Raw genomic sequence first — 19,444 nt, forward strand, 5'->3', positions numbered from 1 at the left:
GGCAGCTCAGGGAAGGACTTGTTAAAACACATAGTCCTTTTTTTTTTTTGTGTGTGTGTGAAAGATTTAGAGGTACCAACATTTATTTTTGTCTAAACTCAGAGGAAAAGAGACACTGTCCTGTTTTTGTTTTCCAAGAAAATGATTTAGAGAAAAGGTGTTATTTGAGAAGGCCCACCAGACCAATGGTTAGATCTTGGACCTGGGAGTTCTGGGTCATTAGTGTTCATGTAAGCAATTGGGAAAAAAAAGGAGAAAGATTCAATCTAGATACATTGGGGAAGAGAAAGAACCAACCTGAGCCCCTTTTCAAACCATTCAGACCCCTAGGTCCTGAATACTCTAGGGCAACATTTTTTTCCCCTCTTCAAATTGCACCCTGGCTCTTGAAACCTGGGATGGTTTCAAGTTCAAAACCATGTATTTCTATGGGGCACGTTGCACAGAATTTGCTGCATTAGTGAATTCTGAGCTCCTCTGAAGGAGCCTCTACCAGAGCACATTTCAGTCGATGTTCTTCAGCGGTGCAGTCTGTGTGCGTGCTAACAATCCCCACTGCTTGTTCTCACTGGCAAGGAGTTAGAACAACTTTTGACCCCAAGCCTGCTGAAAGGCATGAGTTAAACAATCATCTTTGATTCCTACTTTCCCTACAAACAAGGTCTAACCAATAGCTTATAAATTCTGATAATTCAGCAGGGAGCAGATACTTGGAAAGAAGAAATGATAGATGAGATGGGATATAGAAGAACTTATGTACAGCAAGCTAGATACAACCGTGTTCACTCCTGAGTGTCTTTGTGTTGTAAGGTAACCATTTCATTGGAGAGAAACACTACTGGCACTTAGACAAAACTAGAAGTATGGGGGCATGGCTGCCATCTAAAGTTCGGAAAACAAACATCAAGGAGGTGACAAATTATATAAGGACATATGAGAAACAACATTGTAAATAAGCTAAGAAAATTAAGGATAATTAAAAAAAAATATATGGGTTGAGCATGAGTGGCTGTTTAAGAGGCTTGGGCTCACTTTTACTTGTGCCAGGTATAATCTTCCTCCTCTGCTGAAAGGAGTAAGTCTAAGATGTCATACAATGAGAGCACATGGTAGGCTGGAGAAATTGGAAGACTTACGGGCAACATAATTTTACTCACTTAAGGCTGGACTAAAATCATGTAGCCTCTCCCTGAAAGGTAATTTAGTCCTTGGGGATTAAGAGAAAAAGACAAGACTACCCTAAAATGAAACTGTCCCCTAGTTTCCCCTCTGCCACCATCCCGTCTATCCACTTTCCTCTGTAAGTGGAAGCATTTGTGCAGCTAGTTAGTGAAGATGATTGGGAAACAAATCAGTTTAAAAATAAACCTTCTGCTGGGTTTGTTTTAGCCTGGATTGGTTTCCTGATCTGGTTCATAATGCAGCCAACATGGCTAATGGTGTCTGTATCTTGCTCTATGGTCATAGTCTCTGACTTCTGTGATTTGCATTAGCCTTGCAGCTGCTGCACGTGTGCGCTGTAGGACTCTCAGACCTCACTAAGGAACACTGTGCTATGGAAAGAGAGGGCTGGGTCTTCCATGTGGGGAAATATCACTGTATTCAACTGGAAATATTTTACTGGAAATGTTTCTATTGCCTTCATTCAGACTGAGCTTACACTTCACAAAATAGCTCAGTGACTAAAATATGCATGTCATTAAAATATATGTGCTAATTTCAGAGTTTTCTGTGATTTCATGAATACTATAAATCTGTTTATTTCATATAACATGGCCTTTTAACAAACTGTTTTATTCTGTTCTATCACGAAGCATTTATTTTGTCCTGACTACTCTTCTGATACGGGCCTTCGTAACTCTAGGAGGAGAGGTTTGAAATTAAAGTGTATGAAGACTATAATTTTTACTACATCTGAAACAGCTCATGACACTCACCTCATTACCACTCAATTCTCTACTTTTTCAATTCTGTTTTCAGTCTGGCTGCACGGCTGCACTACCTCAAATTTAAATGTGTCCTAATCCTGCGGTTCCATCCATCTCCTCATCACCTCTAATTCACTGCTCAATCCCCCTTTTCTCTTGACAGAAGGTCTTAGCAAGTTCTACCTTTGATTTTGACTTTTTTTTTTTTTTTTTTTTAATATTAAGTTTTCATGTGACTTGACCTTCCTTTTCATGCTAGCTTGGGGCCCTTTCCCTGCTCTTCAGCCTTCTCCTTCTGCTTCTCCCTCATCTCAAATGCAGACATGCTTTATCTGTTCTTTTCAAATCCCCTTTTCTGCCTGCCTCCTCTTACCCTCTCTCTTCTTAGCTCTTCATCTTCTGACTGTTCTCCTCCCCTCCCTTACTCCTTAACCTCTTGATCTCCTCTGGTTTGTTGTTTTCACTGTTTCTAGTTTTTTCTGCTCTCTATACCATATGTTAAGTCTCTCACATCATAAATAAAACACTTTTGACTCCTTCTTGCATCTTTAGCTACTGGCCCATCTGCAGCCGCTCTTTCATCTCTAAGCTCTCTGAATGTGCTGTTTACACTTTTTCTTCCTAGAGCTCTTCCAATCTGGCTTCCCTCCTCTGCCCTTAAATGAAACCATTCTTTCCACAACATCTAATGGCATCTGCTTTGCCAGATCGCAGACTCACTGCTATAACTGTAACTTCTCCTGGCCTCTCTGCTTCTGCTCTCCTTGAAATCTCTCTATGATTCCTCAGGACTGGCTTTCCTTGAGTGCTTCTTTTACCTCTCTAATCATTTCTTTAACACATCCTCTGGAGAATCCTCCAGCTCTTGGAGAGGCAACTAAAGGCTTCTAACTTTGTCTTCGCAATTGCACCTAGGACCAAAAACTCTTGTCATCTCTATGCTTTCACAGATCTACCAATATATTCTTCTGTATCCTTTTGTCCTAAATAAACTTTTTGTCTGATGCCTTCATGAATGACTTACTAACCATGCAAACTTAGTTTGGCTGAATCACAGATTTTTCCACCACAGATTTTCTCCCTATGTTCTTCTCAATAACCATGGATTTTAGTGTGGTTGAAGTCCTAATCTAAATGCCATCTAAATCTTCCAGACTATTTCTAAACTTAACAAACAAAGCATCTCCAACACATAGTGCTTCCTAGCCATGCAGGTTGCTGAAGCTTCCTCAGAATCTTCTTCTTTCCTGACACTTAAATTATGCAATATCCTTTTCTCTGCCCCTATAAAGGCGTTCTTGCTCACCTAACGTTCATTTGGGGAACAGCAGCAACACAATATCCCACTTCATAGCTTAGAGATACTTCACGTATCTCTTCGTGTATCTCTTCCTTGAAACCCTTTTACTAAATCCTTGCTCTTTATTTTATCAAACAAGATCGCTGCTTGCTTTTAGAGTAAAAGATCTTTACAACTACTTCCATTTGCCACATAGTATTAGCTCCCAGTATTAGCCTTTTAACTTCCTAGACAAGGACCCTTGTGTTTCTGACTGCCAAATTTGGAGGGAACTTACTGTAAAGTATCTGCAAAACTGTCTCATTGTTTTGCTTCAAATACGTCTCTAAAACCCCTTTCTTGTGGGGAGGAATGATAGGCAGCTTAATGCAATGACACTAAAAATCTCAGATTTTCTTCCTTTTCTGTTTTATCCCATTGTTTATCCTGGGCAAGGGGAGTAAGTTTTCTCAGATCATTTCACCTCTTTTATTCCCTTTGTATTCGCTATGTTCTGATTATAAGTAGAACATCTATGAGGCAAAAGAAACAGAAACTCTAAAAGTAGTCACCATTTCACAGTATAACTACATTTTGATGATTCTGAGACTGCCTGAAGCATTTTTGTGTGTGTATATGTAAGAGACTAGAAAGGCACATATTCCATATCTTTCTACCTGAAACTGTTAAAAAGAGAGAAATTCAATGAATGACAGGATGGACATTGTCGTATAGGTTGTGTTAACATCTGGAATTTTATTTTTCTCAAAATGGAATATTTGATGCTATATTAATTTGTGTTTGTATATGCGTATATATATATGAGGTTATATATAGCTTACTGGATATTCGACTTGGCTGGTAGTATGTGTTGAACTTTTGATGGACTCTGTGAAAGGTGGAAAAATACTTAAAGTAGTTAAAGTGGTGTTGACTGATTGGTGAGTTGTTCTTAGTAAAAGGAGATAGTCTTGTATTCTGCCAAGCAGAGTTATCCTTTGTGTGGGGCAGGCATTTTGAACTGTCGTTTTTTTTTCACTTGGTGTGTGGTCATCCTGAAATGCTTTAGGAATGTCTCGTTTTCTTCTTGTAAAGTAGATTTGTTTTTCTTTCCTTCTTTCTTTCTTATTTTCCGTTTTGGTGGATAGCTCATTTTCCTGGTATGGAGCTGTTGTCTTGTGGATTATAAGTTTTAAAAAGCATTATGTTTGAGCAGGATAGGGCCACATCCTCAGCTGTTATAAATTGCTAAGGCTGTTTTGCATATGAGGTTACTTTGAAGCTGTTTGACAAAATATCTCTATATTTCACATAAATTAAAAGCTGAGAGTAAGTTATTATTTAATTCATTAAATAATATTTAGAGAATAATTATTTTTCTCTTGCAATTCCAGTGCCATTCACAGATTTCCACCTGCAATTAATGTAGTTCCAGTTTCGCTTATGATAAAAATGTACCTTAAATTGAGCTTTTTGTAATATTATATGTGTTAGACTGCACACACACACACAAACATATACACAGACAAGCATGTGCTCAGTACTAGAGCTGTGTGTGTATCATCATTTTGAAGATGAGCATACTTTTTTTTAAAGTATAGGGTCCAGTCTGAACTCGAGGATGAGACTTAAGCTGCAGAATGGTCATGCCAAATTGCTAGATTTCAATGTCATTTCTTCTTTGTGTTTATGATTCTCTGTTATGAGAGGGCATTTCTTTACTGTGAGGATGACAGAGCACTGGAACAGGTTGCCCAGACAGGTTGTGGAGGCTCCTTCTCTGGAGATATTCAAAACCTGCCTGGATGCCATCCTGTGCAATGTGCTCTAGGTGATCCTGCTCGGCAGGGGGGTTGGAATCGGTGATCTTCAGAGATCCCTTCCAACCTCAGCCATTCTGTGTGATTCTGTGATTCTGTGATTCATTTGCCTTGCCATCTCATCTGAAAGCACTGTGCTAGATATTGTACACAGATTGGGACAAATTAGAAGGCTCTTTCCTCATATCCTGAATGAATAACCATATGGCTCATTGTTGCAAGATGTAATGCAGTAATAGTTTCATTTTCAAGATCAGAAACTGAATCTGTCACTACTGGAAAATACTGCAGTTCTGAAATCCCACTCGAAGTACAACAGACACAGAGAAGGTTTATTAAGTTGATGAGAGTACTGGAGAGCCTACCGTATGGGAAAAAAATAAATGAGATTGGTATGTTTATCTTAGTAAAATGGAGGCTTAGTGAGGGATCTAATAATTCTCTGCCAGTGCTCATGACAAAAAAAAAATATATTTTAGGCTATTTTAACACAAAGTAAGATGAAAGTATGCCAGTCCTGACAATATTTCAGCTGGGGTCTACCAGAACTTCCTAATGATCAGACCTTTCAGATGCAAGTGATAGGAAGCAAAAGATCATAGCCCATGTCAAAGCCCTATCTAGTTTCATGATAAAACCTGTTACAGTCCTGGAAAATATCATATGTCCAAATTGCTTCTACAGTGATCAGGGGGATTTAATGTTCCAAAATACCTCTTCCCATCTTGTATCCCTGTAATAATTTCTGACATGAAACAGTAGATTCTTCATCTATGTTTTCAAACAAATATTTTACAGTATTCATGTTGTCTTTATTTTCTAGGTATAAGGCAGTCTAGTAAACCTTTTAATGTTGGAGGCCAATGGCCAGGTTGATGACCATACAGAACAATGGTGGCAACCTCAGACATGGTTAGGAGAGTTATTACTAAAAATTGAATCTCTACATGAGTCTAAGAAAAAAGTGCAAACTGACTCTAAAAACTAGAGGACAACTCTGTGAATACCACTGCAAATACCACTGGCAAGAGACATGTCTCCAAGCTGTCTTCAGACTCCAGAGTAAATAAATAAAATATTTCGGAGAGAAGAGGCCTGTATATGTTGGCAGCATTGCTTGACTTTGTGTGTAAAACCAAGCACGATTCGTACTTCCACTAGGTAGACACCAACACAAGAAACTCATTTAAACAGGTCAAATTTTAACAAACATTTTCTGTGAAATTTTGGTGAGCTAGAGTTTGCCAGAAGTTTTTCCAGGAATTAACAACCTCCAAAGACTGCAAACACTTTTTCTTCTGAACATCTCTGCCCAGAATCTTTCTCCAAAACTCATAAAGCAAGAACTTGAGAAAACCTGCCTGAAAAGCAGTTTGCTTTGTAAAAATATAGTAGGAACTTGCCAATCTTTGAAGCCAGGGAGAACCTGAGTAAACGCAGTGAAGCACTCTGCTTCCCAAATACTATGGGAGAAAATGAAAAAGTTTTAAACATACTACCGGGGGACTTGACCTTTATCTAATTCTCCCTCTTCTTCTTCCAACCTTCTGATTTCTCTATGGTAAAATCATAAAGTGTCTGACCTCCGCTAATCTCTATTTAAAGATGCTCCTTTGGGGGGCTCTCTCCCTACTCCCTCTCCCCACTCTTAGTCCTTGGTAATCAAGCCTTGGCTCATTTCCACCCACCCTCCCCCCCCAAACAACACCCACATTCAGAATGAGATCACATTACTCCATGATTTCAGTTCTTTTGTTACCTTACACTTTCAGCAGGTCAATTATCTCTTTGGAGCAGTTTGAAATGTCCTAATGGCCCATTGACTCAATGGTACAATATTTGCTCACTTCTAGCAAGTCTAATGGACTAATGGTAGTGAGCATGTATTCTTAGAAGAGATACACTTGCCAAGATTTAAGATCTCTGGTGAGAATCAGCTCTGTATGAAAGTTAGAGTCAAATAGAGCTTTTATTATTATCATTATTATTATTTATTTTTAAACATGAGAAGAAATAAACATTATTTTTAACTCAAAAGAGATTTTAGTTTCAGACACTGCCTGTGCACAGGCCCAGTGAGGACAAGGGCCGTGAGAGATGTGACACTTGGTTGCATAATTTCAAATTGAATGAGATTTACATATATTTTTAATAAAAACAAAGCAAGAAACATGCATTTTTGGAGGAGAAACATTTGCCAAAAGCTCAAAAATTTGGCGAGCACAGCTACACTAAATCTGAAGTCATAATTTTTGAGGCAATTATGTAAGATAAGATGATCATTTGCACCTATGCATTCATGTTCTCTGGACTTTGTAGGCCTTATAGCTTTGCCATCATCCCTCAACACTTGACCTTTGAGTGCTTTGATCATACTTACTTTCAATCAGCTTACTAAAGAGTGGTTAATTCTTTGTTACATTAAATTTGCACAATACTTCTTTTTTCTTAATGGAACACATTGTTACTATTTTGCAAGCCATCCACAAGTTATTACTTCATGTTTGGTTTTAAAATACAGTTTGGAAAATCAAAACAAGTCTTGACTACAAATTAATCATGCAGTGAAAAAAAATCAATACCGAATAAAATAAAGTAGCTTCCCAAGGGAAATGTTTAATTGGTTTCAAGTGTTCTTAAGAGGAATGAGAAATGATGCAGCACCTTTTACAGAAAGTGTTAAATCAGTTAATATTTTTGTAGACTGTAGCTGCATAAATAGCTATAGCTAATTTAAACCAGCTTTCAAAGTAATATAGCAAGATAGGCTTTAGCATAGAATAGAATATGGCATGAATAGAAAGAAGTTTCTGTTTTTTCTTTCATTCTGTCTTTTCTTGTCATACATAGATGTTTGTATTGCACTTTCATCTATGACCAGATCATGTATGACAGAAGTCTTGACCTGTTTGTTATTAACAAGTATTTGATATTGCTCATGGTCACAGGAAAATCAGAGGTAAAATCAAATTAAAGCCAATTACTCACACACACACACACACACACATAAAACAACAACAACAACAACAAAAAAACAAACAAAAATGAGTATGCCTTCATTGTATTTTTCTTGTTACTCTTGTCTCTGTCCCGCTTTCTGATTGGAACCATGGAGTGTGTCCTTACTTAGAAGAGTTTCCCAGTTCAAGTCAGCACACATGCATACTGTCCACTTCAGAATATGGTATATGTTGCATTAACCTTAAGCTTAGGCCTAAGCGCAGTTCCAGTTAGGAAAGAACATACTTCATGAATCAGAGTTCTGTATGCAAAGTTCTTCATATCTTCTGGACTCTTGATCTTGCATTTACAATGCCTTCAGGCATAACCTTGCCTTCAGCAAGATGTGTGACATCATTGCACCTGATAGGCAACGTCCAACTGTTCATATGTTACTGAACTCTGTATCTAGGTTATAAATTCTCTTGGACAAGGATGGCCTTTTTTTCTATTCATTTGTACTATTTCAAGGACAATGTGTCCTTGACCCCTTTGAACTATAGTTATTAAAATAACTGTAGCAAAAACAATATAGATATACCTGATATGTGTTCATTGCAATGGGCAGACACAGGGCACTTCATTTTTTGCTGAAGCTGAGAATTGTATATTTCAATCTCTTTCATCCTCAAGTATTTCTTCCATGATCTAAGAACTTTATCTCTGCAGTCATACAGCAATGGCTCCAATCAGATACCACGGAGCAGACAATCTACAGTCTCAACAAGTGGAGGTGCAACACAAGGACAATTCTGAAGCACAAAACTATAGTGTCACTGCACACCACAGTTACTTCCCTGACAGACAGGGTTCTGCACCAAGACCCACTACATGGTTAAGGAACAAATACCAATTCCAAAAGAAATTTGTCCAAATTCCTAGGAAGCTTGGTACCCCTTTGTCCTACCATTATCTTGACCCACACTTTCATTCTATAGCAGATCAAAACTTACTCGTCTGCTCTTTCTCATGAACAAAGCTACATAATCTTCTGTCAAGACTTCTTCCATATTCCTTCATGTCCATAACTTATTTTGGAAGGCAATTCTGAATTTCTTGGGGAATGTAATTCCCACTAATTTCTGATTAGTTGAAGACTGCTGAAAGCCAGCCACAGAAATAGTCCATGTAAAGACTATGTACACACTAGACTTGAAAGTGTTCTATATGTTTCCACAGCATCTTGTCTATGACAGAACTATGTGCAGTACCTGAGCTGAGTTGTAGTAAAAACATCTCGTTTCCTTTTCATCAGAAAATTTTGTTTAAATACTTCTATCATTTAGTCCTAATGATGATGTTCTCTCATTCACGTGTCTTTGTGGTAAATAATTACCAAAAAATTATATCTGTCAAAACCAGAACATTGAAATTATACCTAAAGGTCAGTATAGATGCCAGCAAGTATCTTATAAATGGAATTTAGAATATCACAAGCCCTCAGATTAAATTCATTCTAAGACCGATTCAACTAATTGAATCAACAGGTTTTCCTCTGAACAACCTTGTACCAGGGTTCTAAATTATCTTTGGGAGTTATGACAGTGATGGACGGGGTTTGATCAACATTTATGCTGGGGAACTTAGCCTCAGAATAAATCAGAATGGCCACATATTTCCTCATGTTTTTGATCAAAGAAAAACATTCACTTATTTGACATAGCTTTTCCACAAGAAGTGCACGCTACAGAAAAGCAGACCAAAGGAGCTGATGCCTTAACTAAATAGCCACAATCAAAGGACAGAACAAACAACCCAACGTGCCATTCCAACTGAAATCTATTTTCTTTACTCCTTTGGTTTTTCACTTTTTCAAAATGCCTTGGAACATAACCACCATTACAGAGTAAACCGATCCAAAGTAATTTTCACCAAGTGGGGAATAAATTAAGAAGTCCCATGGTGAGAAAGCACTATCCTATTTCATTTTCTGTGGTGACATGCACAATGGCCAAACATGCCAAGCAATTACCTTTCAGAATTGTAAACTCAAACCAAATTGTTGCCTACATCTCTATTTGACTATCTCCCCTCTCTTTGACCCTCTTTCTTATCTTTGAATTTGGTTGAGTTATTGTCATTTATTCAACCTATTGATGCTATCTGGATTTTTTTTTTTGGGGGGGGGGGGCGGGGGGGGAAGGGGTGGGTAGAGCTTTACATGGGTTTTACATAGCCCCTTACATAGTATTCTAGGGTTTAATGGTTAGTTGACCGTTGTGCTACATTTTCCAAGTCTGTGAAGAGTTAAGAACTCTGGCATTGACAGTAACACAGAGGAAAGGCTAGCCATGGATTCCAGCATTGCTTTTTATTATGTTGCAGCTGTACTGCACTCAATTCTACTTGGACAAATTCCTGAACAAGAATCTATTTCCCTCACTTCACTTTTGGAATATGTACTGTTTTGGTTTTTGGCTCAGCTTTGAAGCAATGTTCTTTTTGTCAGTATTGAAGGAATGAAGGGTATATTTAAAGAATAAACTGTTGGGATGTGTTTGGTGATTTTGATTTAGGATGTAGGAATAAGGTTCTCAAGGGATGGAAAAGTTGAATTCTAAAAATAATGACCATCTACTTTTTGGTGGAGGTATTATTATTGCATTGACTCATATGGTCCCCACTTGATTACATCTCTATTGAGGAACGGGGCATTTGTTTACAATGCAACAATATTTACAGTAGTTACAAGCTATAAGCACTTTCTTCCAGTAGTTATTTAAATAACATTAATAAAATTCAAATATAGTATAATGTAGTATATAGTATATAGTATAATTCTCATACCTAGAAAACACATTAGCCAGAGTTTAAGTTAATACAGTTCTTATAGACTGATGCAAAGTCTCTTTTGTGATTTCCAGATGGTTGCAAAGCCTGAACAAATTAAGTTTTGTCTATGCGTAGGTCACCTTAGTCTACTTTTAGGTTATTTTCCAGTTGACTACAGTTTCCTCTTTGGGATCTTAACAGATCGAAGCCTTGATAAATACAATATATGAAGTTTCTCCATTGGACATCCATAGTGTACTTCTCCCATCTAATTCCCACAGTATAATTAGAACTCTATTAGCTCTATGGTCTTCATGGTAATGAGGAGTTGACCCCCAGCGGGGTCAGGGTTTGGACCTAATTTTTTTCTTTGTAAAAACAGCAACCTGGAGAGAAATCAGCAACCCAATTCAGTTATAGGCTAATATTACCACTTTATTCATTGCCTACAGGCATTTACACATATGTAATGGTTTGCTTCACTGCAGTGTAAAGGTAATCCATAAAACAGAACAAAATCTTTCAAAGAGGTTGGCCAAGATATGCTCTTTATTTGTATTGTGGGCTACAATTATTAAGTTGGAAAGTAAAAATTTTGACAAAATGTCAAAAGAAACTTGCCCCTAAAATAGAAGAATCCAAGGAAACAAAGCCCATTCTCCACCAAGGTGAACTAGGGACCAATCTTGCCTGCAACTGGGGAAAGAAGTTATTCCAGATTTCATTAGGAATTGTCAGCTTTCAGAATTAGGCCACCTTTTTGGCTGATGCCAGTAACTAAACTGTTGAGTTTAGTTAGCAGAAAGTGAGAATCTCCACAGTTGGAGAAAAGGAATCAGGCTTTTCACAAGAGGCTCCAGGATTTTCACATCTGTGCACAAGAAGAAGGAGAAGACATTGACTAGTGACTTTCACTGTGGTTTGTTAGAAAAGTAAGCTTACAGCTGTTGCCAACATCTCACAGCCTGACCCTTTACATTGTAACACCTGGACAAATTATGACAGGTTCTCTATAGTGAGCTACACGATATCAATCCCTTAAAAGTACTTATTTAAATAAAATAAAAATTTAAAAAATATATTAAAAAAGTAATTTGGTTTGCAAGCACAGTTGCTCAGTTTGAAAAATAAATCCTTTTTCTTCCCTTTCTTTTCTTAAACCATTAATTTGTATTCTCTTCACTTAATTATGTTGTTGCTTTTCCAGGAAAACAGAACATTTAATCTCTTACTAAATCAGGAAAGTAAGAATTTCTTATTGCATCCCTAACCTGACCAGTGCTGCTAAATTGGTCAATTTATGTACCTTCTTGCTCTCTTAAGCACAGTTTCTCTCCAGAAACAATACTTTTTATAGCAAAAGAGCATGAAGTAAATGGTTCATTCCACTTTCCCTCCTGATAAGATTTTGGACTGAGTACATTTAAAATACTCTTTTATTGCCCAGTAATAGATTTTAAACAAATGCAATTGTTTTTGTAGTGATCAAAGAGATATGGATATGTTTGTCATCTGTTACAGATCTAGATGGAACACAAAGCAAAAGAAGACTCCCTGATGCATTTGGCATGAAGCCGTTTCCACCCAGTTATGTATTCTCAGCTAGTTTACAGCAAAGGGGCCAGAATCTGGCAAAAGTGACATATTCATAAAATTAACTTCATGCCCATGATCTATAAGATGAACTTCACAAGACCTGCTCTTTGGGTGCCAAGCTAAGCACACATTTTGGATTTTGAAGTCCTGAAAACTTCATGGGGACTTGTCTAATTGTCCTGACTCTTGCATCAAACCTAAAGTTCACCTGAAGGTTTGACACCTGTATCATGCCTGTGGATGGCACAGGCATTAAATAATGAAATATCTGCACTGGGAAGACAGCATGAGAAAGCCTAAGGGAAGCTGCACCTCCCGTGAAAGACTGAAGAACAGTATTCATGAAGACTTGAAGAGCAAGGAGACTGCATTGCCAGTGCATAACAGAGGGAGTCAGCAGGTTGAAGTGACCTATTCCAAGTATATGCAGGATGACATTTTTTTGAAATTCTTTTCTCTTCCTGTATGAGGATATGACCAAGGACTCAAGATTCTTGAGTAACACTTTCATCACTTGGTCTGCTTTTATTCAGGGTCTACTTGGCTGTTTTTATTCAGGTTCTGTGGTAGTTCCATAGCTGTAATGCAAAAAAAGATCAATGTAAAAGTACATCTATTTGATTTACTTTTTATGTCATGATGTTGGCACAAAAGTATTTTTAAAATCACAGCATACACACTGGATCTCAGGGCTTTAGGCATGTTTATTTTATTTTTTTTTAATATATTAAAAAAGTTATTAATTGCACAAGATATACTACATGGCCGAAGCCACTTAAGAGCTGGAAAAATGGAATACTTTGTATCTGGAAAAGAAGCAATATTCACAGTATGAGATAGTTATAATATATAACATTTGACAGACCAAAATATCTACCTACTTAGTTATTTTCAGCGTATGGTTATGAAATATAAGCCTTCTTCAATACATTGTTTGTGTTGCAGTGTGTGTATGTCTTTTATGAATTTCTAATTTTATTTTATTTTATTTTCATACAGAAAAGAGGAAGTTTAAAAAACAGGACAGAGAAGATTCTCTTTTTGTTTATTTCAGAAAATATGTGTCTTTTAAAAGTAGATTTGAATTGGTTCCATTATTCAAAACATATAAAACATCTTAAAGGCTTTGACAAATTCTATTCAGAAGCTGCCAAAAAAATGAGTTTTATAACTAATAATATATCACAGTTTTGATACCAAGAAAGCTGTTGAAGACACTGCCAGTCATTCATTCTCTTCCAGTTCAAATGCAGATCCTTGTAGGGATGACATCTCACTACCCTGACATCTGGAATGTAGTAACAAAATGCTGCTGGCTCAGAGAAACAGGAGCAACATGTAATATTCATTGCCAAATGTCACTTAGCAACATAACATGTACAATGGAGGAAAACTCACATTAGCCATACCCTAACCACCCCCCAAAAAACAACAAACAATAACGACAACAACAAACACAACAAAAAGCTCCATGTAAGATGTATTTTGAAATTAAGTATTGAAATTAATGATGGCATTATGCTACCTATGAAAGTTTTATGTTAAAAATATAAGGAGATGAAACTGAATAGAAAAGAAGTTCTGGTTCATTCCACCAGAGAGCTGATACAAGGCACCATTAGCCTTTGCATTGAAATGCTGACAGGTCTCTCTTGGGAACAGGGTGTCATGAATTATATTTGCAGCTTCAAAATCTTCTCTGGCATGTTATTGAATTGGTGTTTAACTTGAGTTACTTACAGGATTATCCAGCAGCCAAGCAGAGTTTTTTTGCTTTCAATTTTTTACTTCAGTATCTGTCACCATCTTCCCCTGTGAAGTACCTAATTGTATACCTACACTTTGCAGATGTAAAGGGGCTTAAGTTCTGAATGGTCCATTACATTTCAGTGGCACAGTACAGCTTCAGATGAATTTAGTTTCCAAAAGTGTCGTACTGGCATCAATGGGCTTCTCAGCCTAAGAAGATTCACTGTTTTGATTTGGCTTTGGTCTTGAAAGAGATGGTAACAAATAGAAAAATATAGAAAATGGAACTTTAAGTTTACCCAATGCTAAAGTAACCTAATATTTTATTGTATTATCTACCAGATTTAGTTTATCTGCATCTTCTCTATCCTACCTTGTGTTTAAGCATCCGTGCAGGAATTATAAGGCAGTTAAGAAGCTGGTTTACAGAGAGGCCACAGAAGTTACATGTGAAAAGTTAAGGATTAAAGAGGCAGGAGTCACAGATGCAGTTAAACTGACAACAGTTTGATCTTTTTTAAAGGTGTCCATTTGGATGCTCTATGTGGACAAATATTAGGTATATGTTAAAAATATATATATATCCTAATAATCTGAAGCTGAGGTATCACTAATGTGGCACAGTATCACATTAAAGAGTAAGAGGACCTTGAGGACCTGCAGAGATGGGATGAAACCAAATAGCCTAAAGAAACAGTAATAATAATATCTGGTAGCAACCAGGAGCTTAACAGTTAGAAATGTTGTTGAGAAAGACCTAGCAACATTTGTACAGTACAAGTGGACTACGTGCTGTCAATGCAAAACAGTTACTAAGAAGGCAAATGTACAGTGGTGCATAGGGAGTTTGCAATAAGTTAGAGAAGAACCAAAGTCATTGACAAAACATCTGTGTAAACCGTAGTTTGAGTGCTGTGTTCAATTCTGGAGAGCTTTGTTCCTGAAAAAGGGAAAGAACTAAGAAGAAAAGGATTATTAGGGGTGCTTGGAGGAATAAAAGTCCCATTTTATAAGAGAGGTTGCTTTCTTGTGCATACAGGGGAGTGAGTAAATACAAGCATGGGAAAAGAAACAATTTCAACTAAAAATATGTTAGAAAAAAAAAGTAAAAAATAAACAAAATAAAACAAAAAACCCAACAACCTACATTATAAACTTAGATTTGAAATTACAAAAGAATTGTCTCACCATCAGAGGAGTGAAACTCTGGAACAGCATAAATATAAGAAAAAACTAATTGGTGACAAGGCAGGGCTTGATCTCTTTCTGAAATGGATTATGTGGTAGCCTTCAACAGACTAGTACAGGATAGTGACCTAGGAAGTCTGTTCTTTCTCTCATGTCTGTGACATGGATTAAGGCACAAGGAAAAAGCAAGCAAACAAACAGAAAAGCCCTAGCCACACTGTAATCTTGGGGAAACAGTAGAAGGAAATAACTGACTAGGCAATTAGTAAATTTTAGATTATTATTAAAAGCAGTCAAGATCCACACAAACAATTGGAAAAGGAAAGAAACCTTCTGAGAAATGGAAGTTTAATGATGTAGTTCTATACTAATCTTCTCCTCAAAGCTCCTAAATAAATTGACTAAAACCAGGTACAGGTTTAATGAGCTGCAAATGGCCCAACCAGAAGCTGCTTTTTGTGAGTCCAGAGTTTAGGGAAATTATGAGTAACATCTTCCTGGGTCATACTGCAGAATTAACAACTAGGGGAACTACTGTGCTGATACAAGGTTGTCGTCATAGAAAACCAATGGGGCAGTTAGGGATGGGAATAAATAATTTTCTAATCGAAATAAAAAAAAAAATCTATGTACTTTCAGTTACTGGAAACATTCTTCACTAAGAGACAGAGTCCAACTCTCTGCAGTCCAGCCAGGTTGCTCAGATATCTCAATAAACTTAAAAACTTGCCAGTGATTTGAAATATGTGAGCTTTGACAAAGTCACAAGACTTTCCCTGTGGTTATAGTAGCCATGCTTGAAACTCTTGCAGTCACCTGTCTTATATCAGTCAGTTCTTGTCCATATCATATACTGTAGAGGGAAATTTGTTTCTTCCCATTTCAGTAGAGATAGGATGCCAGATACTCTCAACAGCAAATTATACAACAGACTTCCTAATTATGAAAGTTGTTAATTTTGGCAATAATGACAGAGAAATTTGTTCATTAAAGTTGGGCAAGAATCCACATTTCCCAATTTATGACAATTCTCAAATTATTGTTTTGTTGTTGTCATCATGAATCAGGTCAAAAAGTGGAAAGAAAAACAGGATGCTATCATGACCGTGACATCTTATTTACTGCAAACAAGACATTCCTACTGAAGGATCTTTCTGTGTACTAATTGGGCATTTCCTGACAGACCAAATTTCAGCAGAAACACCAGTCTTTGTCCATGTCATACATATATATCAAGTGAAATTTATTAAAAATAAGGCTTAAGATTTAATTCCTGTCCTTCTTATTCCACATTGGATTCTTTTTTTCTTTTTTTCATCTCCAGTTTTCCCTCATCTCTTCCCTGACAAGTTGTTGATATCCCTGCCAATGCAAGGTTAATAGTTTAATTTTAAAGCAACACACTCCCTGCCTCCCAGCTATATTAATACTGTATGGTATGCAACTGAGTATACCACTAAGCATAGCAGCTTCTTTTTTCTTGTTTTTGCTGTGTTGGAACATTTGTTGTGGAAGGTAAGAATTATATACAATCTTAGCTAGGGACAGGACACGTAGAAAGTCCTTGTAAGCTCCTTCATGGAGAGGCTAGAGTTTCTTTGTAGTATCACTGCAGTGTCCTGCAGATGCTGCTGCATATTCATCATAACAGTGAGAGTGATGATATGAAGCACAATGGCAGCTCTGAAAAGTGTGACACTGTAACAAAGGAAAAAGAAACTGGGGAAAGAGAAAGCGTAAAAGCCTGGTTCCACTGAGAGTCATGGCAAAAACTCCTGTGGACTTCAAAGGGCTATGTTTCCTCCCAGCACATTTTGATTTGGTAAGAGTAAAGCATTGTGAAGTAAAATATATTACTTTGATAAGTCCAGATGTTACTTCAGCTTGCTTCATTGACATGATGGTAGGTACCTGACATGGAGCAGCACAGCCAGTCACTGACATCACCGACTGACCATCTTAAACCAGAAATGAGTCAGCTCCAAAAATCTTCCACTTCCTTTTCAGATATGCCTTCAAAATATCAGAGAGGGACAGAGTATGACCAGTGGGTAAATATTTTGATCTCTGTACTTTTCTATTTTTCTGCTTAGAACTTCAGTCCAGATTCCAGTTAATTTTGACTTTCAACAGGCAGTGGAAAAAAAGAAAAAAAAAAAAAAGTTTTCAGTCTCCTTCTTCAACCAATAAAACAGTGAAAATGTTATGTAATTTTCTTTTTTTTTTAATTTATTTTTTTAATATTCATTATCATTACTGTCAATAGAGTATGCTTTATGAATTTTCTGCCTATTTTTCCATATGTTAACATGCCAGGCTTGATTGCCCTTGCCCTTCCCCTTGCCCTTGCCCCGCCTCCTCCTCTCCTCTCCTCTCCTCTCCTCTCCTCTCCTCTCCTCTCCTCTCCTCTCCTCTCCTCTCCTCTCCTCTCCTCTCCTCTCCTCTCCTCTCCTCTCCTCTCCTCTCCTCTCCTCTCCTCTCCTCTCCTCTCCTCTCCTCTCCTCTCCTCTCCTCTCCTCTCCTCTCCTCTCCTCTCCTCTCCTCTCCTCTCCCCTCCCCTCCTCTCCCCTCCACTCCCCTCCACTCTCCTCTCCCTTTTCCTTTCCTTACGTTCCTTCTCTTTATTCTGAGCAAAGATCACTACATTGGACATATGCTTATAATTACTACAATGTTTTCTGCCTATATAAATAAATCCCAGAGTTTTAAGTTTATCAGTTCATCATATTTCACTTACTACAGGATAATCAGGAAACTCAAAACTTGTACTAAATTTTAAGCGAGGGTAAGACATTATAACAAGACATCATCATGGAGATAATCTATTATAAGTTATATACCCATCTTGCCTTTCAGAATGCCTATAGTGTTTAAGAAATTTTACTTGATTTCATGCTGATTCAAATGCTTTTGTAATCTGAATAAATCATAAACTCTTGCTTCTGCATGCAAGCAGGGTATGTATCTGCCAGTCAAACCAGTGGTGGAATCCACAAAGTAGAGGTACTAGTTTTCATCCAGCTTGCGTATATTCTTGCTCAACATGTAGCTTAAGCATCGCATGTTGCTTACAGCATCTGTGATATTTCTCTTTTTTCTTACAATACCTCCTAAATGACATCTCTTAAAAAAATCACCTGAAAGACAAATGAAAGCATTCTAAAGAATAACATCATTAACGTGTTTTAATGAGGTTGTGCACTAAAGACGTTCTTTTCCTTCTGTTTGCATTAGTCCAAATTTACCGTAATAAGAGAAGAGTTGAATCTATCCTGGTTTATCTGTGGTCTGATCTTGCAAATCTCTTTTCCTGATTTCAGGATCCTAATATCTAATTTTTTTCTCTGTGTTAAATATATTAAAAAAAATAATAATAATTGAATGAGATTTTAAGCAAATGTAGATAGAAATTGACCTTCTGATTCAATGGTTGGACTCTTTGGAATGTTTACTGAGTTCTTGTGTTTCTGATTTTTTACTTCTTTTCAGTATTTTAGGTTTTATGATGTTTTCATGAATGATGAATGATTTACAAAAAATTAACATTACTGTCATTCCTGCCTTTTGGGTTTCCAAAGAGCACACATGATGTGCTATCAATGGTTGAATTGGCTTCTTGTTATGTAGGAGGATAATTCAGGTTGAAAGAGATCTTGGGACCTGTAGCCCAAACTCTGTTTAAAGCAGCGTCAACAATAATTTCAGTCCAGGTTAATCAGGACTTTATCCATTCTTGAAACACTCCATGGATGGATGTGACCCTTACAGGGACAGAACTGCCATAGTCTCTACACACACAACTTTTGTGTTTCATCTTACTAAATGCCATCCTGTTCCTAAAAACACTTAATTAATCAGTCCAAATGCTTTCTCAGAAGCCACGTACCATACTTACATAGTGTTTTTGACTGGCTTAGATTTGTGTATCCTTCTGCAAGGTATGTTCAGCTCCCTTTAGAAATTGCATGTGCATGGATAACTGTACAGCATATGTTTCTTATGGGCATATTGGCAGTAGGTTTGTTTCTCTAGAGCCTCTTGAAATTGTTCTTTTTACTGCACCTGGCAGAAAGTTGTGTTTGCTCTCCAATCTCAATCTTGGAAATTAAGGT

The 19,444-nt window shown here is 37.2% G+C and overlaps 1 long non-coding RNA gene across 20 annotated transcripts in view; it reads left to right on the plus strand.

Annotated features, from left to right (window-relative positions):
* Positions 1 to 19,444, plus strand: part of LOC121070778 — a 235,516-nt gene that overhangs the window by 200,409 nt on the left and 15,663 nt on the right. For 19 of the 20 annotated variants that reach the window (XR_005820206.1, XR_005820214.1, XR_005820221.1 and 16 more), the window contains one exon: positions 12,321 to 13,321. The exons of the other annotated variant lie outside the window; for it this stretch is intronic. This is a non-coding gene — a long non-coding RNA (uncharacterized LOC121070778). Of the gene's footprint in view, positions 1 to 12,320; positions 13,322 to 19,444 lie in introns of those variants that run through there. 20 annotated transcript variants of the gene reach the window in all.

The sequence above is a fragment of the Cygnus olor genome, chromosome 5 (genome assembly GCF_009769625.2).
Source record: "Cygnus olor isolate bCygOlo1 chromosome 5, bCygOlo1.pri.v2, whole genome shotgun sequence".
NCBI classification, from domain to species: domain Eukaryota; kingdom Metazoa; phylum Chordata; class Aves; order Anseriformes; family Anatidae; genus Cygnus; species Cygnus olor.